This window comes from Symphalangus syndactylus, chromosome X (assembly GCF_028878055.3).
Source record: "Symphalangus syndactylus isolate Jambi chromosome X, NHGRI_mSymSyn1-v2.1_pri, whole genome shotgun sequence".
NCBI lineage: Eukaryota > Metazoa > Chordata > Mammalia > Primates > Hylobatidae > Symphalangus > Symphalangus syndactylus.
In genome coordinates this window covers 39,008,553-39,035,136 of record NC_072447.2, presented here as the reverse complement: position 1 = coordinate 39,035,136, position 26,584 = coordinate 39,008,553, and the positions used below count along the sequence as shown (strand labels likewise).

The 26,584-nt window shown below is 37.6% G+C and overlaps 1 protein-coding gene across 10 annotated transcripts in view; it reads right to left on the bottom strand.

Annotated features, from left to right (window-relative positions):
• Positions 1-26,584, bottom strand: part of POLA1 (DNA polymerase alpha 1, catalytic subunit) — a 298,585-nt gene that overhangs the window by 125,824 nt on the left and 146,177 nt on the right. The gene's annotated exons all lie outside the window — the stretch shown is intronic.

Genomic DNA, 26,584 nt, shown 5'->3' with positions numbered 1-26,584 from the left:
GCTGCATAAGCACTGTCACTGAGTGTTCCTCCAGGAAAGAAGAAAATGGGCCTGGAGTAGGTCATTAATTTATTAAGAACGGAGAAGTCTCTACCTAATCAACTCTTCTTCCCTGGGAACACTCTCAGAAGGCCTTGCACATTAGAAGCCAGCAGAGAGATTTACATTTTTACATGCTGGACTTCAAACTACTGTCGAGGAAGGAAAGCCACTCGTAACAGGATGAATTTTTTGAATTCTCTGGGGATGAGTGAAGGACTAAGATATTGCGCTAACTGGTCACAAACTGTACACAAGGTTACTGAGCATACAAAAGCCTGGTGCTTCAAGTGGTCACATACCTGGGGCATTTTACATACCAGTATGAAATGATGAAGACTCTCTACTCTATTGCTACATTTACAATGTCACTAAAACATTGAAGATCACAAAACTATGTGGGTACAGTTATCTGGAGTGGTGATATAGCTATTCACATGTCCGGCAAACTGATTCCCTAAGCAGAGAGGATTCATCCTTCTTCTGGCCCAGCTTACATCCTCGCTGCCCATACCAGGAACATCACTATCAAAATAATATGTAAAGTGACTGTCAAAGTGAAAAACCTTCAAAAGGGCTGTACTTTGCACATATTTGTATGAATCACTTTCTTCAAATAATTAAAATGAATGCTAAGGGCAAGCAACATGCTGGGTCTATATTAAAAAACAGTTTCAACAGCATCACTTGGGGAATGGCTCTTTTCACCTGGGACACCTGGAGCGCATGAAGGTAGGCATGACTTTAAGTGCAGAAAGAGGTCCAAACGTGCTAATATATAAGAGGACAAAAAGTTTGTGGATGGAGGAAAGAAGGAAAGAGGTAGAAGAAAGGGAGACAGAAGGCCACCACCTCAGCCCCCAAGAGCTCTGAGATGCTATCATTCAACTTTGAGCCTCTATAGTCTAGGATAGTGTCTGATGCATTGCAGCAGATGAAAAAATATTCTTTTAATTTTACACTGAGGGAACTAAACTCTGTGGTATCGAGATTAATTCAGATGGCTGAACACTCCAGCCTCCCTCAGGCTAGGCTGCCTGTGAGAGTCCAAAAACCTTTCCGAGCCTTCCTTCACTGTGCCCTCCTTGCAGGAGGTAGATAAAGAAGCCCTGTGGCAAAATGGAAGGGCAGGAGCCAACTCAAAGATCTCTTCTCACCTCACTGCTTCAGGAGCCATGTGCCTTGGGCAAGCCCTTCACCCTATGAGCCTTTGGGTGTGTTCCTGTGGATACTGCAAGTGTACCTACCCTGCCTCTTTCATGGGATGACACTGCGAGCAACATGTAAGACCAGTGTCTCAAACTGCCATAAAAGACTTGTGTGATCAAGAGTAATTCCTGGCCAAGCAGAGTGGCTCATGCCTGTAAACCCAGCACTTTGGGAGGCCAAGGTGGGAGGATTGCTTGAGCTCAGAGTTTTGACACCAGCCTGGGCAACATGGTAAGACCCTGTCTCTGCAAAAAATTCAAAAATTAGCTGGGCATGGTGGCACATGCCTGTAGTCCCAGCTACTTGAGAGGCGGAGTTGGGAGGTTCCCTTGACCAGGAGGTCAAGGCTGCAGTAAGCCGTGTTCACACCATTGCACTCCAGCCTGGGTGACAGAGTGAGACCTGCCTTAAAAAGACAAAGAATAATTCCCACATACAAGTACTCAATCTTCTCTCCCGGCAATATACAGTGCAGTATTTGTGGACTTTTCTTCTTTCAGGAATGTTTAAAACATTTTTATCCGAATGCTGTGGAGCCATTGCCTAGTGATGGATTACTTACAGGTGACCCATATTACTTGGAAAAATGGAAAACAGTGCATCTTCTCTATGTCCCTTCACAGCAAACAACTCAATGATGATCGCATTAATTAAATATGTGACCAAAATATATGGTTTGTTGGTTAATGAGAGGCAAGTCTCAAGTAAAATTACATTTTTAGAAAGATTATGCTTGAAGTTAAAAAAAATTCTCATCATCTACTTTTTGGTGGGTAACCAGGCTTCCTACTGGAAACAAGAGTTTTCAGAGAATTCATAGATATTGTTACTCTCTTGCCTCTTCTCAAGGCTTCTTGAAGTACATGACTTTGGGAAGTAATGTTATGCTTCACATTTCTTATCCCAGGATGATTTTTAGTGCTATTGCACAGTGATACAAGAATACTCTGGCTACCTGAGCAGTTTATGAAATATTTTAGAAGTGTGTAAGTCCTGTCTGAAAGCTCCAAAACAATCCAGTGCACCATCTATGCTGGCCAAAGAATGAAAATATGGGAACACAATCTTCTACCAAACAACCAAAATGACTCTTTCCGTTTGCTCACGAAGAAAAGCTCAGCATTATTTAACCTTTTCCCTAACGTGGACAACATTAAAAAACACTTCACTTAAGAATTTAGCAAACTAAAAGTAAGCATGAACTGGAAATACCACAGAGAACTGCCATTATGTTCATAATTCAACTTTGCATTACTCAATGCAACCTAAGGGGCAGCTTTCGTACAGCACAAAATATGAACTACACATTTCTGAAAGGTCATGGGAACACCAGGAGAAAACAATAAAGTGAATTAGTGAAAAATGAATCGAGGGCAGATTTTTACACTAGAAGTCAGTGTTAATAAAGTTTCTTACTAACAAGGTATCACCACTCCCAGAAATGGAAAAGCTGTAACATTAAAATCACTTGCTAAGTGTTTCATGTAATTGTTTAGATTTTTCCCTACACAAGGCAGGTGAAAAGTTCTCCTTTCCTTTCCCTCTCTGTGTGTACAATTTATTGTTTGCCTTAGAAAAGTAATTTCCTAAAAATGCATTTTTCTTTCTTTATTAGGAACTCCAGTGACTCAACAGCTAAAAATGGGGAATCTAAGAGGGCTGAAAAAGATTCAGCTTGATATTAAATTATATTTTCATTACCATTAAAATATTTTTTCAAGTTCACTATGAATATTGATGTAAATTAATGCTTTAAAAAAGGGCATGTATGTTATTTTTTGATAAAACAAAACCTTTGTAAAGGTTTCATGTATTTAAAAATACAAAAAGACATTTCAAGTAGAAAACTAGCTTACATTCTTTCTAAAGAACACACACATTAAATTAAATCCTCAAGGCTAAGGAGACTAAAAATGAAAAGACCAAGTCCTTATAATTGTATTACGGAGCCAGAAAACATAGTACAAATGAGATTAGAACTTTCCAAGTAACTCTAGGTCAAACAGATACACATTCCAAGATTATTTCCAAGCGAAAATAGTCACAAAATAAATAGAAACAAAGAGTATAACACTATCATTCATAGAAAACAGAAGATGTCCTACACATATTGAAAAAACCCACTAAATTGAGGATTAAAGAAAGTCAATTTATTGGCTGACCTACTAAACATTTCAAGAAAATAATGAATTTTCAAAGATGCATGATAGACTAGAACAAAAATTATAATCATCAAAACAATAAATCACTTATGCAAATTAAAAAAATAAAATCAAGTTTTATTGTGATATTGATACTATATAAAACAAATATAAAAAAATGTAAAACTGATCAAAATATTTTCATTAATTTTGCCTTCATATAACAATTAGCTTACAATCTATACTAATTTTTTACATCAAATGAAGAAATTGCTTTGTCATTAAAGTAGTACTTTTAGGCCTATCTAGTTTATTTTACTAGTCTATTTTAAAATAATTTAAGAAATAAGAAGAATAAAGATAAAAATCTTAATATGCAGTTTGGTAAAGTTCAAGTTGGTCTTTGAACAACACGTTTATCTATCCAGTAAAGCTTGTGTTAATGCGATGTAAGAGTTTGGCAAATTCAACTTTAATGGAGCATAAAAGTGCTTTTGCTTGAAAGTGAGATCATTTTTAAAAATTCAAAGCATGATCACTTTTTCTTTTTTCGTAGGAACAATCTGATACAAGCAGCAAAGCTTAAATAAACTAGAAACATTTCAAATGATCCATAAAGGATTAATAAGCACTGCAGGAAGTCCTATAGGCTCAGCGTATACATTTTCCATCTTTTCCCCCTATGATGGGCATGATATGAAATTCAAAACAGAAGTGAAGTTTCGAAGTCTCTGAATGTTAAAGGGTTGTTGAGCTGAGGTGAGAAGTCAATCTTAGGGATCTCTAATTTGAAATGGATCAAGATTATAATGATATTAGGACAAGAATCATTCAAATTTGGACATTCAATTAAAAAGGTCTTCTTGCTGATGGGAATAGCCAGCAGTCAGAAGCAAAACTAAGGCAAAAGGAGTAGTGGTAAGCTACGGGCCACTAATATAACAAAAACAAAATGACAGCTATTATTTTGGCAGAGATAATCTATGCTGAAACACAAAATACACACGCACACAATTTCTTTCAATACAATTTTCTTGTCTTCCCACTGACTTCTGTGATTACCACGGAAAGCAGGGTTCTAAACACATTTCTCAATTGAATCTTCAATCAATAATAGTAAAAAATTCAGATGGAAAATATGGGAAAATGCATTACGGCATTAGTAACTGTTTACAAAATAGGCTGACTTATCAATATGCGCGGAAGTTGATAAGAAGAAACCCCAGATACCTAAAACATCATATTTTTGTCACCCCAAAGCTCAGTCACATTGCTTGTGCTCATCAAATCAAAGTTCTCTTCATTCTTAGGTTGGCAATCATCCTTCTTAATCCTTATAATCATTAATTCTTTGAGAATAAATACACCTCACAAAAATTCCTCTGTTTTAAATAAAAAATGTAAAAAGCCCCCAAAAAGTACATCAGCTGATTTTCTACTAAAGATAAAATGCCAATTTCTCCTTATCTATAGACATAATTACAACTCAGCATTCCATCCTGAATTGAAGTCAGTAAGACCATAGCTTTTTAGTAAGTGCCCGGGTTTACTCCTGAATAAACACTTAAAGGAAATAAAAACTCCATTCCTTAGTTTTTATATAAAATTTAGAATATGCATATTTAAAAATCTGTGTTTTAATAGTTCCTTGACAGAGGCATAAATTATTCATGCTACTATTATATTATATAATGAAATTTACTCTCTTAAAATGACATACAAATAATAAGTGAGAAAAGTGACATTTAGCAATATCAATGAATGTTGGAATCAACAAGAGAAAAGCTTAAAAACAGACAAGCAAGTAAAAAAAACTTGTCTCAAGTAAACAGCCTTAATGTTGGAGTACAATGTCAACCTCTCATGTACTAGCCTTTGGTGAGAATACAGAGGGCCCTTACTAAGGCTTTGGCTATTTTATTGCTGATTCATATTACCATTAGCTGATGGGTAAAAGAAATGAAGTCAAAGCAATTCAGATTTCCACAGTCATAAATTTAATCATTTACTGAACACCTACTCTGTTTTTTGAACTTTCTAGTAAATTGACAGATTAGGAAGCAAATTGTCACTCTTTTATGGAGGAGGCTTTCTGAAAAGAGCATATAGGCTTTAAATCAAAGAGGCCCAAACTTAAATCTCAGCTCTACAATGTATTATTACCATTCTAACATTGGTTGTGTTTACTACAAGATTCAGCGTCCTTATCTGTAAAAATGGAAAAAATACCACCCACCTCACAGGGTTGCTGCAAGAATTAAATGATACCATTTAAAAATGTACTTAAGTAAAAAATATTTAGCAAGTGTTTGGCAGCTAAAAAAATATTAGTCTTTCTTCTTTCCCCTGTTCTCCAGAAGTCTACAACCTTACAGGGAACAAAATGATTTGCCAAATAAAAGAACAACTATAAGAGACTATATTAAAGAAAATGGGGGGAGAAAAGTTATACTTTTAAAGTTCTTTAGGGATTCAGAGGGAAAAAAAACAACATTCCATAGCTGTGATGTCCACGAAAGGCTTCCTAGAAGTGAGATGGGTTTAGGTCTCAAAGGTGAAGGAGAATTGAAAAAGATAAAAATGGCAAGTGGGTGACGACAATCCCTGCAGTTGTGTGAAAACAAGGAGGTCTGTCTAGAGTAATGATAATTTGACAGTGTTGCTGGATGATAGAGTCTGTGGAAAGGGAAGGTTGGATTTATAATGTCTCAAATGCCAGAATAAAGAGTTTGGCTATAATGCTACATAAATTTAATTAAACCACTATAGCACTCACAAATATGTATAAAGTGTACATTATATTCTAGAGTGGTATACAAAATAGGACAGGATGCTAACTACAGAGTTAAGGTAAAAAATTTGCTCGAATTCATTTGGCTTACATACACTATAATCTAACCCACAAAGAGCAATCACGATTAAAAATAAAGAGTTCCAGCCGGGCGCGGTGGCTCACGCCTGTAATCCTAGTACTTTGGGAGGCCGAGGCAGGTGGATGACCTGAGGTCAGGAGCTCAAGACCAGCCTGGCCAACATGGCAAAACCCTGTCTCTACTGAAAACACAAAAATTAGCCAGGCGTGGTGGTAGGCGCCTGTAATCCCAGCTGCTCGGGAGACTGAGGCAGGGGAATCACTTGAACCCGGGAAGTGGAGGTTGTGGTGAGCCGAGATTGTGCCACTTCACTCCAGCCTGGGTGACAGAGCGAGACTCCATCTCAAATAAATAAATAAATAAATACATAAATAAATACAGAGTTCCAGAAAAACGAAAATGAAAGGGAGATATGAGTGCTACTTAATAATATTTGGGAAAAAAACCATAAAGGAAGGTGGGTATACTCATGTAACACTGAACATAGGTACGTAGTAAGAAGTGAGGCCTAGAACAGAGAGAAGAATGTTTAGATTAACTATGAGGAAAAACTTCTGAATATGGAGCTTGTGAAGATGAGGAGAGAGCCCAGCAAGAGACTGTGGGAGCACCATTAATGCAAAATATTCAAAAGATTTTCAAAGCACAGTGGCAGAAAGATAGATTTCTCAAGATGCAGTGTTTTCGCCTGGGTGACCCGTAGACGACATGTTAGTTCTACAATTTATGACTTTTGGATTAAAGCTGGGAGAGGGGGGTGTCCTTCCAGACATGGAGAGCCCTTAATGATAGCACAGCTACACAACTGCACAGTGATCAAGAGTTACTGAACTAAGAAAAACCTTGGCAAGTATTCCCTCAATTATTTCGGCCCTTGGGCATTTCGATGGGAAACTACTCATTGATATTATTCTTTTTCCAACATTCATTTTATAGAATATCAAGACAGAGTCCAATGTTGACTTACTATGGTAAATAGAGGGGAAAAAAGCCTGCTTTGATTTCCTTTCCTTTATTACCACCTTGGTTTTGTGTTGTAGAATGTCGATTAGGTTTGAAAAGAGGGTGGAAGATGGGGGGGGGGGCATACTCTTCCCTTCAATGAAGACAAAAGATAGCAGCTATTTCATTCTGCTCTGTGAATATGCTACCCCCCTTAATTCTTTCACCATCATATTAAACTGTGATTTTCAACAGGGTCCTCAAAAATGTATTACATTTTACCTTTATTCTAAAAAAATTAGTAAGCAATTATAGAGAAAGGATAAAAGTAGGACAAAAATGTTTTTGTTTTTTTAGACCAGCTAAAATTTTCAGAGTTTAAAATGACTAGAAAGGCAAACTGTTAGGTATTCAGAAGGAAAATGTGAACGTTTTCCCAAAGGCATTATTAACAATTAATAATCATTACACTGGTGCCTTGTTTACCTGACCTTGTGTAAATTCAGCAGCCTGGTAATTAGACCCATATTTTGCACATTTGTATATTTCCATGCATAGATTTGACTCATTCATTCATCCATTAAAATTTGCTTGACAGACGTAGATGAATAATCAAGCTACAATTTGTATTTACTGGATTATAGAAAATTGCCCAAACTGTTAAGTTCAAGGAAAGCACATTCTTGTCTCTCTCTTATGACTGATGTAAAGCAATTACACATCAGAGGATTGCCCCAAAGCTCTCAGAAGAAGTGGCACTGCTTTTGCAATCTGGGGTCTTCAACAGTATCTTTTTTCTTAATGCTAGAGATTGTTTAAAGATTAACTCTAACACAGGGAAGAAAATCTCTCTGTGCATGTAAGTTTATTATTTAACTCATTACACTGCCATTTTACAGTAAAAAGCGATGTTCTGATCAACCTTCTACGTCCAAAATAAACAATGATGCAACCTTATTCTGCAAAGTCATTGAAAGGCTTAAGGAGGAGAAATCAGGCAACTTTTTTTGGATAGGTTTGTGAAAAATGCTTTTTCCTCACATTTCTAGAAAACAAATTATCAACAAGACCTGACCAGACCTCTCCCTAATATTAATCAGTAAGAAAGGCACTATAAGGTTTCATATTAATGTATTTTCATGCAAAGAAGCAGAACACATTTAGTACTAACTGCTGTTTAGTACTAGTCAAACATGCTGTCATGTGAAACTGTATTTTATACTATGGTATTTATTTTGCTTTTGCAGTCACTAACCAAACCATCACTAATATACGTTTTCTGGTCCAAGGTACAGTATTTCTTTTACACAGCTGAAGATACAACAATTTTGCTGTCTTAAATCCATCTCTTCAAACTGCTTATTTTGATTGTCTACTTTAGAAGAAAAGGAACGATTCCTGACTTAAAAAAAAAGTGTGCTAATAGCCAGCATTATCAAATTTTTTAAACCTTAGATCATAAAACAAATTTTTAAAGAAATATACATAAAGATGTAAGTATATATTTGTATAATTTTTACTACAGACATTTAGCACAACTGAAAAAGAAGAATTGCTTAGAACCCATTTTCATAAACATGTTAACATTTATGCAGTTCAAAATTTGGCTTGAAGTAAATTCTCTGGTTAGGTAACGGTTAGACATCATGCCTGTCTTACTAATAAATTCAACAAATAAAAAGGTTCCCTAAATTTCTGAAATATACAACTGATTCTCTTAGTATTACCAAAACCTAATTTGTTTCTTCCGAATAGCCCATCTTTTCTTCTCATAAGACAAACATCGTGATGGATATCTAACTTCTGTGATGATGGCCTCAAATCACACAAAAGATTACCAGAGAACCAGGTAAAGCATTAGTTTAGAAAATGAGTTGTTCCTATAATCTACACGCTTATAAATACAGAAATGGAATTCAGATCCTTCTAGAGAGTGTGACTTCACATAAAACTGAGTGTTGGCTGGGTGTGGTGGCTCACACCTGTAATTCCAGCACTTTGGGAAGCTGAGGCAGGCAGATCACTAGAGCCCAGGAGTTCAAGATCAGCTTGGGAAACATGGCGAAAGCCCATCTCTACAAAAATACAAAAATTAGTTGGGTATGGTGGCACCTGCCTGTAGTCCCAGCTACCCGAGGGGCTCAGGCGGGAGAATCGCTTGAGCTGGGGAGGCAGAAGTTACAGTGAGCTGAGATCACACCATTGCACTCCAGTCTGGGCAATGGGAGTGGAAACTCTGTCTCAAAAAAAGACAAAACAAAACAAAAATCAAAAAATACAACAACTGAGTATCTGCTGAGTCTATGGCATTGTAATAGATGTTTCAGGGCTTTTACATCAAGAAGACATGGTCCTGGCAGTTTAACATGATAAAACAACTTTGATTTTAAAGCCAAACACAAAAGCTACGTGTCTGACTCTTGCTCTCAACAGAAACACTGCGAGAGTGGTGGTAGGGACAGGGTGTTAGGATTCTGAAAGGGGAGGGACTGCTGTCCAAGGAGTCAGAGGCTGCTCAGAGAAAGCTTTATCCAGTGTGTGACTTAGATGATTTCTTTTTGGTTTGTTATCTGTTTGGTTGGTTGTCTTTTACAAGGTTCCAAATGTTGCAAATTATATTTCACTCTATCTGTTAAAGATAAAAGGAAAGTAACACAAAAGTACAGCTCTTCTATCAATGGCTAGTGATGGTCTGACAAAAAGAAAAGCCATCTAAACTCATGTCCACTCCTTTGCTCTAGCTTATTCCTACAGTTGCTTCTACTAGCAACCCCAGAACAGAAATGAAACACTGCATTACTATTATCCGAAAATACTTAATTCTGTACCACATACTCAAGTTATCTTCCAAAAATGGGAAATAGCCATTCTGTAGATAGACAGAGGGGACAGGTTCCCTGAAATCAAGGCCATACAATTCTATAACTAGCCCTTCTCTGCTGAGCTATCTTCTTCTGTCAGACCATTAGGTGCTCCATAACTACCAGTCAAGTATGGAATAGGAAGGAAGTCCACTGGGCATATGACCAATAAATGTAACAGCTCTCCAAAAGGAGGCAAAAGCCAACTAGGCTCTGTCATTCTTGTGCAAGAGTGCACTTGTGCATGCTAGGGCTAAGAAAAGAGCATGTAAAACCAGACAAATACACATGCATATACACATGGTGATAAGGGCTTCTCAAAACTGTACTCTGGGTATTTAATTATGGTGTTAATAGGAAAAAGATATGACTGCCTAGTTTTAAGAGAACCTAAACCAACAAGAATTAGAAAATCAGCCTTGGTGCTAAGAAGCCAGTTTCCTGGTCATGGTCTTGAGCGCAGGAAAGGTGCTATTAAATAAAAGAAAAGATCAATACCACACCTGTGGTTCAAGAACAAGCTAGAAACACAGAAAATAATTTTAAGGTGAAAACCTGCAAAATATGGGTATGTGTATGATGCAAGACTAAGTTTAACTTCTTAGAGATTCCTAAGGTGACTGAAGTTTAGACAGCAAAAGAGATTAAAGATGACATTTTAGAAAATACCATCCACTGGCTGTGAAGTCATTAAAAATAAAAAGTAAGAACTGGGTATTCCATCAAACATAAATACTACACCCACAGCTTTTCTGAAGGTTCCAAAAACCACTCCCTTGCTCAAATAAGCAAATCCTGTGTCAGCCATGTCCCTGGCACTATGCTTTGCTCAGGTGACATGAAGCTAAACGCAACACAACACAGCACAGCTTGTGTTCACAAGGAACTCAAGGCCTGTGGGGGAAAAAGAGCCAATCAACTTGGCAGTAGGTGCTGCCACAGAGGTGTGTACAAAAGGTTATGAGAGCACGCAGAAAACAGTAAGACATTTTGCCTGGAGAGCTGAGTGAAGAAGGCTTTCCAGAGACTGTACCACTGAAGGCAGAAGAATTTCACAAAGTGGGATGTCACAAGTGGTGGGCTATGGTACTACGCAGAGAAGATGGCAGGAGTGAAAGTGTGGAGATAGTCAAGCATAAGGGATCTCTGAGGAATGCCAAGCTCTCCAGTGTGGCAGACAGATGGTCTGCAAGGGATACTGAAGGTAGAGAAGGTGGAAAGGCTAGCTTGGGGCCTAATGCAGTGCTCCCAAATTTGAATTTTAATCTGTAAGAAATGAACAACCACAGGAGGTTTTTAAGCTGGAAGATGACATTATTAATCCTGTTTTGGAAAAATAATCCTGGAAATGATATAGAGAATGGACTGATACAAAGACAAGGGAGATCAATTAGCAAGCTAAGAATGAAATGACCGGGAATTGAATTAAAGCAGTGAGAATGGACGAAAAGGCAATGTAATTGGAATATAATACAACACCACGATATCCAATGTGGACAACTTGTGGGCTTTGGTCATCCTGGGCTGAGAAATACTGGAGGGTATTGCTCTGAATACCTCACAGGACTACTGTGAGGGACAAACTAGGTACAGTATAAAAAATGCTTTGAAAACTGCAAGGTCCTGTGCAAAATATTAACATAATGAAATCCTCTCCTTTTAAAATCACTTTTTGAAGGCACTTCAAATACTTTTGGTGTGTGAGAGCAGGGAAAATGGTGTTTAGGGAGGAGGGTCCAGACAGCCTACTTCAGTACTGACATGCTTGTGTAGACAGGTAGCTAAGTAAAACAAGTTTGAAAAATTTTCAAAGTTCCCACAGGAACTGTGAAGAAGGCCAAAACATTCCAAAAGATGGGCAGTCCTGTATTTTCACTCAAGTTCCTATATGCTGAAGAAGTTGCAGAATCTCAGTTCTGTTACCTGATTCCTACAAGGAATATTGAGAAATGCAGCCTAGGGATTGCTCCATTTCGACGTTCAGGCCCTGCTCATGGAGTGCTAGGCTGCACAAAAAACTAGGCACTTCCTATAGATGGAAAGCTGAAGCTAGTCCAAGAGACTATGGTGAGTCACAGTCAAGGTTGAGAGGGTAGTGACAGAACTGAAGGTCTCAAAACTACTTTAAAAGCTTGGAAAGACCATAATTCCTCAGCACACTGGATCAGATGATGTCATGAAATCATTAGGCAGGTCCCCTAGAAGAGATACAGGAAAGATGACATTTCTATACAAACTACTCCTCACCTAGGTTTATACAATCATATTCACAACAGAGAAGAGGCAAGGTTGAGCAATGCTAATGATCCACTATTTGTCAAGAATCAGCAATAAATCTGAAGACTTAAGAAGGATGGTAAATTCCCACTAAAAATGTATAAATATGAAGAAGATACAATGGATATTTTTGTTTTCCAAAAATCATTTTGGGTCGCATGAGAACACATTTTTGTGTTTTAGAAATTTAACTTCCTTCTTATTTATAAGTACACAATTAACTTGATACAGGCATGAAAGTATATATACCTTTTACTTTCATATTCTCATATATAGCACATGGTAATTACACGTTAACTATTCAGTGGTACATTAGAATTCATTAACATGTATTTTTTAAGGGTTTTCAAACCCTTAAAAATCCTTTTAGAAATCTCTCTAGGCATATATACACATATAGATATTTATGTAAATCTGTGAATTTTACAAAAGTAAAATTACAATACAAAAGCTGGTATTTTCAAAACTTGGCAGTATTATGTGGCTGAATATTTGAACTAATCAATAAAGACTTACAAAATAAAATTTAAAGGCTACATATTAACAATGCATTTATGTAGAATATTTTTAACATTTCATGGATCCTCAGTACTCTTTTGAGAACTAAAAGGTACTCCTTAGGTATATAAATCTAACAAAACATGTACAGGACCCATAAGCTGAAAACTATAAAATGTTAATGGAAGAAAACGAAGAAGATCCAAATAAATGAGACATAAAGTGTTCATATATTGGAAGACTTGACACAATAAAGATGTCAATTCTTCCCCAATTGATACGGATTTAACACAATTCCAATAAAAATTTTGTTGATAAAGATAAGCTGACTCTAAAATTTATATGGAAAGGCAAATGAACTAGAATTAAGACATTTTTGAAAAAAATAAAATGGAAGAATTGCACTATACAAGACTTACTATAAAGCTACGGTAATCAAGGTGTGTGGTATTGGCAAAAGAATAAACAGAGAGATCAACAGAAGAGAATAAAGAGTCCAGAAATAGACCCACACAAATATGCTCAAATGGTTTTTAACATGGGTGCAAAAGCAATTCAGTGGAAGAAGGATAGTCTTTTCAGCAAATGGTGTTGGAACAACTGGACACACACAGACCAAAGAAAAAAATTGAACTCTGCCCTAACTTTATAAAAATTAATTCAAAATGGATCATAGACATAGACATAATATTTGAGTTCTTAGTCATGAGATCAAAAGCACAATCAATAAAAGAAAAATATTGATATACTGGACTTGATAAAAATTAGAACTTTTTCTCTGTGAAAGACACTATCAAGAGAATGAAAAGACAAGCTACAGACTGGGACAACATTATTTGCAAATCACATATCCAACAAAGGATCTGTATCTAGGATATATAAAGAATTTTCAAAACTTAGCAGGAAAAAAAAAAAATCAAATTTTTTTAAATGGGGGAAAACTTGGGACACTTCACCAAAGTGGATATAAGGATGACAAGCAGATGAAAAGATGTTCAACATCATTAGTCATTAGGGAAATGTAAATCAGTATCATGATGAGCTACCATTCCATACATATTAAAATGTCTAAAATAAAAAATACCAACAATATCAAGTGCCAGTGAGCATGCCCAGTAAATGGAACTCTCATACACTGCTGATGGGAATGAAAAAAATACCGCCATTATGAAAAATAGTTTGGCAATGTCTTAAATGGTGAAACATACACTTAGCATATGAGCCAGCAACCCTACCCCTGGATATTTATCCTAGAGAAATGAAAACTTACACGCTGACAAAAAACCTGTATGTGAATGTTTATAGCATCTGAACTCATAATTTCCCCAGACTGGAAACAATCCAAACATCCTTCAGTGAGTAAATGGATCAAACAAACTGACAGATCCATATGATAGAATATATTCAGCAATAAAAGGAATGAACCGAGGGAAAGAAGATAGTCTCAAAGGCTGTATGAGTCTATTTATATGACATTCTCGAAAAGACAAATTTCTACTGATGAGAACATATCATAGTTGACAGAGTTAGGAGTGGGAAGGAGGGTGTGATTATAAAGGAATAGCAGGAGGGAGTTTTATAGGACTATTCTGGGAGTTTTTAGGGTTTTTGTAGAAACTGTTTTCTATCTTGATTGTGGTGGTGAATGTATGAATCTATATACATGCTCAGATTTGTAAAAGAACAAACTCAGCTATAGACTTGAGTAGGTTAAAATGGATGCATATTTGAATATAGGAAAGCTATCTTTTTACATGACTTAATATCTTGGTTTAATTTCTAGAAAGCGAGAGTGGTAAATATACAGCTGATCCTTGAAGAACACAAGTTTGAACTGTGTGGGTCAACTTATACATGGATTGTTTTAGACCAAACCACATGAAACCCACATATATGGAGTGCTGGCTTTTCCTATCCAAGGGTTCTGCAGGGTCAATTGTGGGACTTCAGCATGCACGGGTTTTGGTATATGTGGAACACTGCCCCCCACCCCTAGTATACCTAGGGATGACTACTTGACTGTTGGAACCACTGATCACGGCGTTGAAGTTCTCTGTCTTCATGACCCATTGAAAGGATGAAATGAATTGAAGATATGATTTAGTTTTCTTTCCCAAATCCTCAGAGCTGAAATTTTCTTGTGGCAAAGCTACAACGGAAATGTTAGAATTTTCCTCCAATGTCCTTTGGGTGAATTGTCCTTCAAATTTCATTTTATATTCACAGATCATGTACCTACCCACTCCTTGCCAAGCAAAGAAACACACACCTTACGAAGTTTCATTCTGTGCATCTTTGGGATTGGCAGCATATTCAGTATGGTGGGTCCCAGATGGAAGATCATGCCAGAAAGTATGACCCTGTTCTGTATCTTGACTGTGGTAGTAGTTATATGATTCTATGCATTTGTCAACACTCACAGAACTGTAAACCAGAGTGAATTGTACTGAATATAAATTTAAATTTTCAAAATGCAACACCCCTCCCCCCAAAAGTAACACATGCTTATTGTACAACACTTAAACAGAAATATAAAGACACAAATTAAAACATCCATATCCCTATCACTCAAGATGATCACTATTAACATTCTTGTATTTATCTTTCCAATTATTTACACTTGTCTATATGTACATAGTATCTTTATCACATAACTGAATCATTCCTTGTATACTAATTTGTTTCCTCCTTTTCTCCCCCATTAACATTTATCTCACATTTTCCTGTGTCTTTATTCTCACAAAATGTTGCTTCAATTGCTCAGATCATATACTTTTCCACTGATATAGCATAATGTATTTAATAAACATTTATTCTTAGATATATCCAACTTTTTTTACTACCAAAAAGAATAATTCATCAATGTATACTCTTGCACATACATTTTGGGCTTCTTTTTTTTTTTTTTGAGACGGAGTCCCACTCTGTCGCCCAGGCTGGACTGCAGTGGCACAATCTCAGCTCATTGCAACCTCTGCCTCCTGGGTTCAAGCGATTCTCCTGCCTCAGCCTCCCAAGTAGCTGGGATTACAGGCATGTGCCAAGATGCCAGGCTAATTTTTATATTTTTAGTAGAGACAGGTTTCGCCATGTTAGCCAGGCTGGTCTTCAACCCCTGACGTGAGGTGATCCGCCTGCTCAGCCTCCCAAAGTGCTAGGATTAGAGGCGTGAGCCACCACACCTGGCCTGGGGTACATTTCTTTAGGATAAATTGCTACAGTCGAAGGTGAAGGTTCTGGAGTCCATAAAGTCAAAACACTTTTTATAATATTACGATGATATTGTTGGTGTTTTTTCACTGTGTTGACATTTGCATTAATGGTGCAAAGTCAATGATGGATAAAATTCCTGGCACATTAGCATCAATCAAAGTAGTGGCCCCCCGTGGCCGGGCGCGGTGGCTCACGCCTATAATCCCAGCACTTTGGGAGGTCGAGGCGAGGCAGGTGAATCACTTGGGTCAGGAGTTCAAGACCAGCCTGGCCAACATGGTGAAACCCCGTCTCTACTAAAAATACAAACATTAGCCGAGCGTGGTGGTGGGCACCTATAATCCCAGGTACTCGGGAGGCTGAGGCAGGAGAATCGCTTGAACCCAGGAGGCAGAGGTTGCAGTGAGCCAAGATCGTGTCACTGCGCTCCAGCCTGGGGGACAGAGTGAGACTCCGTCTCAAAACAACAACAACAACATAAAGGCCCCAAACTGTACTATTTATCATTGTATTTCTCATCATCACGTGCTCAGAATCTAACAAATAGAAATTTAAGCCAGTTTTACTAAAGAAAGTCCTCGATGAAAGTAAAATTTTATTAAATTGCAACCTTTAAATATATATCCTTTTATTATCATGTGTTGAAGCACACTATTTGTTTCCAGGAAAAGCACCTGTGTAACTGTCTGAGTTGCAAGCTGAACTAATCACTCTGTTCAAATAATACCATCTTTACTTGAAAGAATAACTGATAGATAACTACGGTTATCCAGACCTGGGTATCTGGCAGACATCTTCTCAAAAATTAACCAACTGATCCTGTAACCTCAAGAAAAACCAACTGACAGTATTTGTAACCAATGACAAATTTCTAGCTTTCAATTAGTTTTCACTGGAACATTTGTATCCACCACCATGAGCTCAACAGCTTCCCAATATTTAGACTTTTCTGATGAGACTGGTGATGATATGAACAAATGTGATTTCAAAAAAATTGTATAATGAATTGGAAATTATTCATGTCACTGAACCAGTATTTTCTAAGTGACCAAGGCATGATGTTACAAAATCATGCATGGGTAAATGATCTGCTCAAAGTGCAAGACAGAGCAATGGATTTTAATATACCAGAGCACAAAAAGTTTACTGATATGATTTCAGATTCCACATTGTAAATAACCATTAAGAAATTCTATCATTACCAGATTTGGTGTAGTGACAAAAAAAGAATATCCACATAAACTAAAACTCTTCATTTTCCTTAGTACTTTAAGAGTATACAGGGGTCCCACAAACTAAAAGGTTTGAGAACCACTGTGCTATACCACTTGCATACTATTCGTCAGTAAGAGAATCTATTTTGCTGGACAATTTTAAAGAGGTCTCTCTTGAATCTGGGCTTTCCTTTGATCTTTCTTTGCTGATCAATTTCTGGAAGAAGTGGCTCTTGAGGGAAAGCTGTAGTTGCGAGAAATCATCCTCAAAAGATTAGCCATAACTTTATTCACATGATTTATAAATCCTTAGTATACATATAGATGTAAATCTTGGGCAGTTTTCCTTTTTTCTTGCCACTTCATGCCACGATTCTTGAACATTCTTTGATGGTGGATGGAGACTGAAGCCCTGCTAGGCTGGGCTCCTGAGAGCTGGGCTGGCAAATCATCTAGGTTCCCAGAAGCATCAAGAGCTCCTCAAACAGCCAAGAAACCATGAGCACTTGAATGGTCTGAATGAGGCCAAGGATCTTCCGGGAAACAAGCTGGGTGATGGACCTTACTTATAGCACAGTAAAAACGAAAACAAAAACTTGGAAGAAGTGTCAAGAGTCAGATGAGTTTTAAACCAAGACAAAAAGTTATACATTGGTTTTCAAAAGCAAGCTAAGGTCAGCCGGGCATGGTGGCTCACGCCTGTAATCCCAGCACTTTGGGAGGTCAAGACAGGTGGATCACCTGAGGTCGGGAGTTCAAGATCAGCCTGACCAACATGGAGAAACCCTATCTCTACTAAAAATACAAAATTAGCTGAGGGTGGTGGCACGTGCCTGTAATCCTAGCTACTCAGGAGGCTGAGACAGGAGAATCGCTTGAACCCGGGAGGCAGAGGTTGCAGTGAGCCGAGATCATGCCATTGCACTCCAGCCTGGGCAACAAGAGCGAAACTCTGTCTCAAAGAAAAAAAAAAAAAAAGCAAGCTAAGGTCAACACGTGATTTATGCCAAGCTCAAAACAAACCAACACCCATCATTTGAAAAACACCAGTGCTCTAATTCTCATCAGTAGTAGTATTTCTTGGAATCCAAGCTTAGAGAATTTTTCCATGGTATCTTGGAAAGGCAGCTGAATTAACCCCCTCCTAAACAGAAATATGGTTATTCCATTAAGACAAGACTAAGCTAGACAGGATCATCTGGAAATTCCTATCTGTAACTATCTACAAAGGGCTGATTTCCAGATGTAAACCAAAACGTACATTCTCTGGGCAAACCAAATATGAAAAACAGCCATCGCCTGGGGCGCTCTCCTCCCATCTCTTGTTGACGCATGCAGCAGAGAACTGATAGTTCCGTTTTGTTCCTTGAAGTCAAGAAGGTCAACTGTGTGAAAATCGCACTTTTGAAAGGTTAAATGAAATCTGTTCTGGTTCAATTTCTTACTCTACTACAAGACAGTAGCTCTAGATGACTGGAATTAGACCTGAAGTTGAGTTTTTCCTAAATATACAAGGTTAGAGAAATCAAACTGAAGAAAGGAATTCTATTGTTTTGACACAAGTAGTTTTCTGTTTTTACCCACTTGTTTTCAGATATCTGACAACTCCTATGGCATTTCCTCAGCATTTCAAAAAGCTTCCAATTTTCCCATCAGAGGAGGCAAACCATAACAGAAGTTGCTGAAACCCCAGGTTCAATACATGTGCTTCCTTTCAATGGCTGTACTAGTTCATCGCTGGATGGCTATCATCAGCCTTCTGGACTCATGCCCCAGTCAGCCTTGTGACCTGGCCTAGCTTGTAATGCGAATAGTGAAGGCTCTTGATCCATCCTGCTCTAAGAGTGACTGCAGAGAAGATGCTAAGCAACTTGTTATCGATAACTGGCTGTCTTCCAAGTTATTATGGGCAGAATAATGGACTAGGGTCTCCAAGTATGGTCACAGTCTTGCTGCTACTATGTGTGACCTGGAAGAGTTACTTGATAGCACCAACCTCTCAGGACATCGTGAACTCATTCAATAAAATTTACAAGCACCTCTCAGGTTAGGCATAATACTGGGTGCTGCAGTATTCTGTGCTATTGCCTTGAAGGAGTTATAGCCTAGTATCCATTTCCCAATGCTGACTTTGAGACTCTATTCACCAACACTGAAAAGGAAACTACCTTATTGGCAAACTGAAGGGAGGGCCAAGAGGAAACACAGCACAGTTTGGTATCCTTCTAAATGGATGTGAGAGGGAGAGCATAAGACAAAAGCTTCCAGATGGATACCTTGGAGATACCTTGAAAAGACCTGGGCATCACGGCCCTGGCCCAGGTCTGAATCTCTGGTGTTTCTCAGTACACAAAAGGAACACAGCTGAGCCATGTTCATTCACCATGTCTCAGATTGGAACAGTGATAATTAATAATGAGTTCTCTCTAGGCACTTTCTCAGCACCTTAAGTGCATTATCCCATATAGTTCTCATTATGACCTTATGGGGTGGGTACTATTATTTACCATGATCATTTCATAGGCTAGGAAACTGTGGCTTAGAGATGTTCAGTACCTAGCTCAAGTTACAGATCTGGTAAGAGACTAGCAGTGGCTAGTCTGATCACTGATAAAACCGAGTGCTAAGCTTTCAGAATGCAGGGAAAGCAATGGAAAGGGCTACGGCTATAACTGCCTCCATCCCTGACAAACAGCTTAGGAGGGTGAATATCCATATGTGGGAAATGATATGGGTAAGGGAGAGACTATGGCCCAAGCTCAGATATCGTCAGTGGCTCTGGAGGTTAGTACTCAATAGGCAATAATATTCTCTGCAGTTTCAGCACCTCAGAATTTGGTGACAGTTCCATGTTAGTCCCCCAAAATCATGCTCTAGATCTGAGCCTCACCAAACCAGGTTCATGCCATAACGTTATGATTAAATGAAATAAAAGATAAAGGGGTCTTCTGATAAATGTAGAAAATACAGGTAAATGTTAGTTATTCTACAAAGGATAAAAGTCAAGTGGCATAAATGGCTGCATCTGAACTTATCTGCTTATTAGAACTCCTTTACAACAATTAATACTATATACCATGATAAGCTGCTTGTATAGAATACATAGCTGGCATGTTTTAGGGAATTGGATTTGATCTGTTATTCACTTAGATTTGTACAAGGATAAATTACTTACAATGAGATTCTATTCCAATCACCACCAGTCCCTTGTTTCTTAATCTTTCTGTGAGAACATGCCATGGCATAGCAGCAAAATGTTATACCTGACTCAGAATGAGCCTGCTTGACAACAACAACAATAACAACAAAAATCAGCCATTCATGAATAAAAACATACCAACCCTCCATGAATGGACACTGGTGTTAGAATACCACATTTAAGGCCAGGCATGGTGGCTCACGCCTGTAATCTCAACACTTTGGGAGGCCAAGGAGGGAGGATTGCTGGAGGCCAGGAGTTCAAGACCAGCCTTGGCAACATAGTGAGACCCTGTCTATACAAAACTTAAAATAAAAAATTAGCTGGCCGGGTGCGGTGGCTCACGTCTGTAATCCCAGCACTTTGCGAGGCCGAGGCAGGCGGATCACGAGGTCAGGAGATCGAGACCATCCTGGCTAACACGGTGAAACCCCTTCTCTACCAAAAATACACAAAATTAGCCAGGCGTGGTGGCGGGCGCCTGTAGTCCAAGCTACTCGGGAGGCTGAGGCAGGAGAATGGCGTGAATCCAGGAGGCAGAGCTTGCAGTGAGCTGAGATTGCGCCACTGCACTCTGGCCTGGGTGACAGAGCAAGACTCCATCTCAAAAAAAAAAAAAAAAAAAAAAAAAATTAGCTGGGCATGGTAGTATGTGCCTGTAGTCCTGGCTACTTGGGAGGCTGAGGCAGGATTGCTGGAGTTCAAGGCTGCAGTGAGCCATGATCGTACCACTGCACACCACCCTGGGTGACTCTATCTCTAAAAATTAAAAATAAAAAAGGAAAAAACATAAAGAATATCACATTTTAAAAATGCAGTTGGTATCCCTGGCATTCATTTATGTTTGGCTTCCCAATCAAATAGTATGAAGCAAAAAGAAATACTAATTTTCAATATGTTCTTTTCGTTTGGTTTTAACAAGATTTAGGATGAATTCTATGGATTCCTAAAAAAATTACCCTTCTTTAAGCACTGCTGGGCAGCATGGATTGGGCTGCCTGTGATGTTGAATGGGTGGGATGGATATCTATTGCTTCTTTGTATGCCTTTTGTACCACTTATAATTATGCTGTTAGTGTCTACAAAAAAGAAACCAAATTTATTGTTTTTAAATGTTGTAAATATAAATGCAGAAGCAAGGAAATAAACAATAATTCCAAAAGTGCTTAAACTTTTTGAACTAATACACCTGTGATTCCACTGCATATTGCAACCTATAACCTAAAAACTATCAAACCACATCACCACAGGTAAGAAATGAGAAATTTTGAGGGTTATTGAACACTGCATATTTGCAATGAAACTACAGTAGAGTTACTGAATGCCATTGCATGGCTCTAAAACTCACAGGTCCACCTGCACAAGATAGGTCTGTTGAGAAGTGAAAGGCAATGGAAATGAGAAGCCCTGTTAATGATTTACATGGGTGTGGGCAGGACGGATAGAGTGGGAGGCTGCTTCATCTCTAATTTATCAGATTTATTTTTTTAGTTTTGTGCATTCCTAACAAAATTACCCTTTTTCAAGTACTGTTGGGAGCCATGAATGGTGCTTACTTGTGATGCTAAATGGGTATTTTTGTGGAGCAGATATCTTAACCAATATTTTACCCTGCCCTCATTGCACTTTTGATAAAAGGCAGCTCTAATTCAATCCCTGGCTTAACAACACTATGCTTGGGGGTTGTTATTAATTTTGTCTTCAAGGAATGCATATCCACTTTAAAATTTTAAAGTTTTTTTGTTTAACTTGCAAAGATGAAAAACAAGCTTAATGTGGAATCTTCATACACTACAAAACATCCTACTCTACTTCCTGGTGTGTAGCCTCATCCAAAAGAACTCACCGCCACCATGCTAAGGCTCAGCATCATTGGTCAAATGCTCTCTTCTTCCCTAAGTGCTTAAACATGTGTGCATAAGGAAGTTTTTGCATCATAAGGCAACATACACTGCACATTATTTTTTAAATTCCTCATAAATGTGGGTCCAAAAGAGATTTTAAAATGTGGCTTATGACACAATATACTAAGAAGTAAAAGAGAAAAATACAAGGAGAGAACAGAGAGTCACAAAGCTAGGCATCCACTTTCTTTGCCACGTTATATAGAGATAGATTCTTCTATCAGGACAATGAAAGTACATTTAGGCTGGGTGCTATTGTGCATCATGATGATATTTCTGGTTAATGCCTCTTTGCCTGGTATTTGGTATGGGGAAAAAACAAATTAAGGCTATTGAGTTGGGGACAGGCATATACTGAAATGCAGAGTTGTCAGTGCCGTTAAAAATAGAAAAGTAACATAGAGCTTTATTTGTCATGGCTTTCATGACCTTAAAATATTGTAGAATTTTGTGTTAATGCAAGAATCCTGTATGCCACTAATAAATCTTCCGCCAATCTGAGAGCAATGTAAAAAATTTTAAGGAAAAAAACAGCAAAAACCTTTACTTGTCAGTTCCTTTGGCTACTAAACATCAAGATACACGTACTTCTGAGAGTAAGGGCTGTGGCAGAGATCACACATAAAACAGAAAAGAAAGCACAGCCCCTGTCCTCAAAAAGCTTAATTCAGGAAAATTCTGAGATTATAAAGCCTACAACAACTTTCTATGGAGTGAGACCACCAATTTCTGGCCCTAGCAACTATCAGAGATTATCATACGCATGGTACCAACAAGCTGTTCATGTGTTCTTTCAGATGGAGGGCCAGCCCCATCTAGGGCCAGCAATATCTCAATGTTTAAAAATCATAGTAAAGTACTCATATAATGTACAAGTGGCTAGAAACACTAGAAGGCTGGTGGGGAACACACTTTGCCCCATCAGAATACTCTAAAACCTGCATAAGCCATCAATGAAAATTTAGGAACATATTTGAGTTGACTATCACGATTGCACCTTCTAGAGGCTCCACCGTTAGAGGCAAATGGCTCTTTAAGTATTAAAATGAGAGTTTAATATACTTTAAAAAGAACAGTACTTGAGATGAATGTAAATGACCCAATATCCTCCTCCCAGGTACCAAGAGGGGTCACATTTCCCATTTATCAGCAAGTCATCAGGATAGGCCAGCATCTCAATCTCAGACTCTCTTCTGTGGCTGCTTCTTGGATGGCTGAGGGGAACACTTCAAAAATGAACCAGCTAAACAAACTTCCCAGCAGCACTTGACAGAGCTACACCTATTCTTCCCATTTCCAAAGCAGTGGAGAATTAATTACCAGTTCTATGGATCTATTGTAAGTATAATAGACTAAAGAGCTATCACAGACACATTTATTGTAAAAGCACAATCCCAAGAGTGTCTAGTGGAGGGCCAAAACGATTAACACAAATGCTTTGTCAGATCAAAGATAAAACCTGCACCGCCCAATTGAGGAATGAATTAGAACAGTGGGTTATCTTTCAAATTAACCAGGGCAGTTAGTGAGGAAAATTTCATGAAAGTGTAATTCTTAGCCTTTGTGAATCCACACAGCAGGCATTCTGCCAGCTGACAAGATGATGAAATTTTCATGCTTAAAAAAAGCCCTCTTCATTTCCCAATTTAGATTAGCTAGTGTTTCTCTCCCTTTTGTGTGTGTATGTCTATTTGCTCTTCTGGAGCAGAATTTAAGGGGAGGGGGAACACATATCAATTTTTCACTGTAAAACACAGTATTTCAAAAACAACCCTAAAAGCTTAGAGTTATTGTCTTTAAGCTGCCTTTTTATGATTTTCAAAAAATACCAGTTCAATTTTAACTTTATACAAAGGAACCAACAAGGACCAGGGCATGAAATCAACTTTGAATTAAGGCTTTCTGTGCTACCTCAAAGTCTTTCAACACTTCATCAAATCTCAAGACAAAGCATAGAGTTGTCTTCTTCCTAAAGAAATTAATATATTACTTAAAATATCCTGGCTCAGTGCTTTCTGTATTTCCGTGTATATCAAAGTTTAAATGTTATAGGAAACTAGAATTCAGGGGATACAATCATTGCTATAGATGAGGAGCAGAAAGCCTCTCTTCTCCCATAAAGGAGCCAATATTTATTAAAATATTATAATCTGATACAGATTGCTTCTCAGATAAACAAACAAATATTTGTTATATCACATTTACTCAGTCCTGTTAATTCATGACAGAAGGTAACAGAATATGTGATGTACTTTTCCAAAATTAAAGTGATTTAGAAGTATACTTTGTTACCCCAAACTTTTGTCCCTTTTTTCTTGACAATCTAATTTCTTAGTCATCTAGAACTGTTTCTTGGCAGGTTATAGTGTTTGGTCAAGTACCATATTCCATTCGTCTTCCTAGAGTCCCTTCCTCATGAAGATACCTTCCTTTCTCAGTGCAGGTTGACTTATCCTGCAGTGCTTCTAAGACTAAAATTAAAACAATATTGAGACTCTTGCCTTCATTTCACAAACAACTTTTATGTCCAGTGGGTAGTATTTTTTAAGTTGCTAAATAGGAGAAAACCATTTTGGTAATTAGCTTCAGAGAGAGTCACTTAACCTCAATACTTACTATCAATATCCTTACCTCAGTACACTTGCTATATTAGTCTCCAATTGTATTACCAACACCATGATGTATCACACTGAACTAATAACTGTAATCAGTATCCCTCGAGGCACAATAACAAAAGAAACTCAATCCCATGTCCCTCTAGGAGGAAACAGGATGGTCTACCAATAAAGTAGAACCTAAAGGTATAGGGGCTTTTTGTACAAAAGCTCTGATCTGGAAAATATTTGAAATATTTGTTTAGCATGGGGCCATAAGAACGAATAATGGATTTCATTCTCTGCCATCCAATCACATATAATTCAGATCAGAAAGTAGAGAAATAAGTTCCTAATTTTGAAGACAGTCGTATCAATTTTTAACCCCAGGAGTGACATATGGCTATTTTGATCAGAAATCCCTTAGAAATGTCAATCAAGTGGGCAGTTAACTACAAAAACCTGTTACTTGATGTTACTGAGATGGCTGGCAAAAAGACAATTAAAGCAAATGCTCTAGAAACCTTGTGTTAAATATCTGGATCCCTGAAAGTAGGTTATTTAGCTTGAAAAATACTTATATAACCACCACCACAACATACACACAATTAGGCTAGAAATCAGTCTTTCAGTCAGGGCATATTTCTAGCTATACAGAAGATCATTTTTCAGAGTATTTGCAACTTAGTCAAAACAGACTATTCCCTCTTAAAGAAGGAAATAGATAAGTTTCTTCTAGTATTAACATTTCCATGGTGAAGATCTTCATAGACTAAACACAGAGAGAAAGCTCAGAATTCTTCCCAAGAGTCAAGCAAGGATCATACTCTGTTCAATGAGGCCTGTAAATGAGGAGCTGAATAGTTTTGATTTGGCCTAAATTTTCATGTGCTGCATATTTCACCTACTGAGGAATGTGACCCCACAGACAACTTTTATTCCCATCCACTGTTCAGTAAGGGCGGCACAGGATTATTCACTAACATGTTTCCGATTTTCCCAAAATGTAGTCACAATTATTATTTTTAAATAATCTTTAGGCAAACTGACTTGCTTTTCTGATAAATATATTCAACACTGAAATCATAATACTTGGAACTCTGTTTTTACTCTTCATCTTAATGATCTGATAGTTACTTTTCACACAATGAGTTCTATTTTAAAGAAGAAAATGCTGTTATATGTTAACTAACACATGAGTAAAAAGTACAGAACAATCTTTAGAAAAGTCATAGGTCTTAACTAATACATGAGCTTTTTTTTTTTTTTTTTTTTTTTGGAAATGTGTTGCCAATGTAGCTTTTAAAAAGAAGTTACAGTAAACTTTCAAGTAACAGAAAATTTGTTTAGATGACAAATGACATACTGAAACACTAAGAAAAGAAAAATCATGTGGGAAATGTGAAGTTTTTAATTTTTTGAAGAGAAAAAAACTAATTCATGTGAAATGTCTTAAAAACAAAAACTCTGAATAAAAGCCTTCTTTCCAATGAAGACAAATCACTCACTGTTCTGGCATTCTTACTATAAATTTATAAAAATCAGATATTCTCTTTTGAATGCCAGAAAAACTGCATTTAAATTTAAAAGATATTTGATTTCCTCAGAAAACTAGGGTAT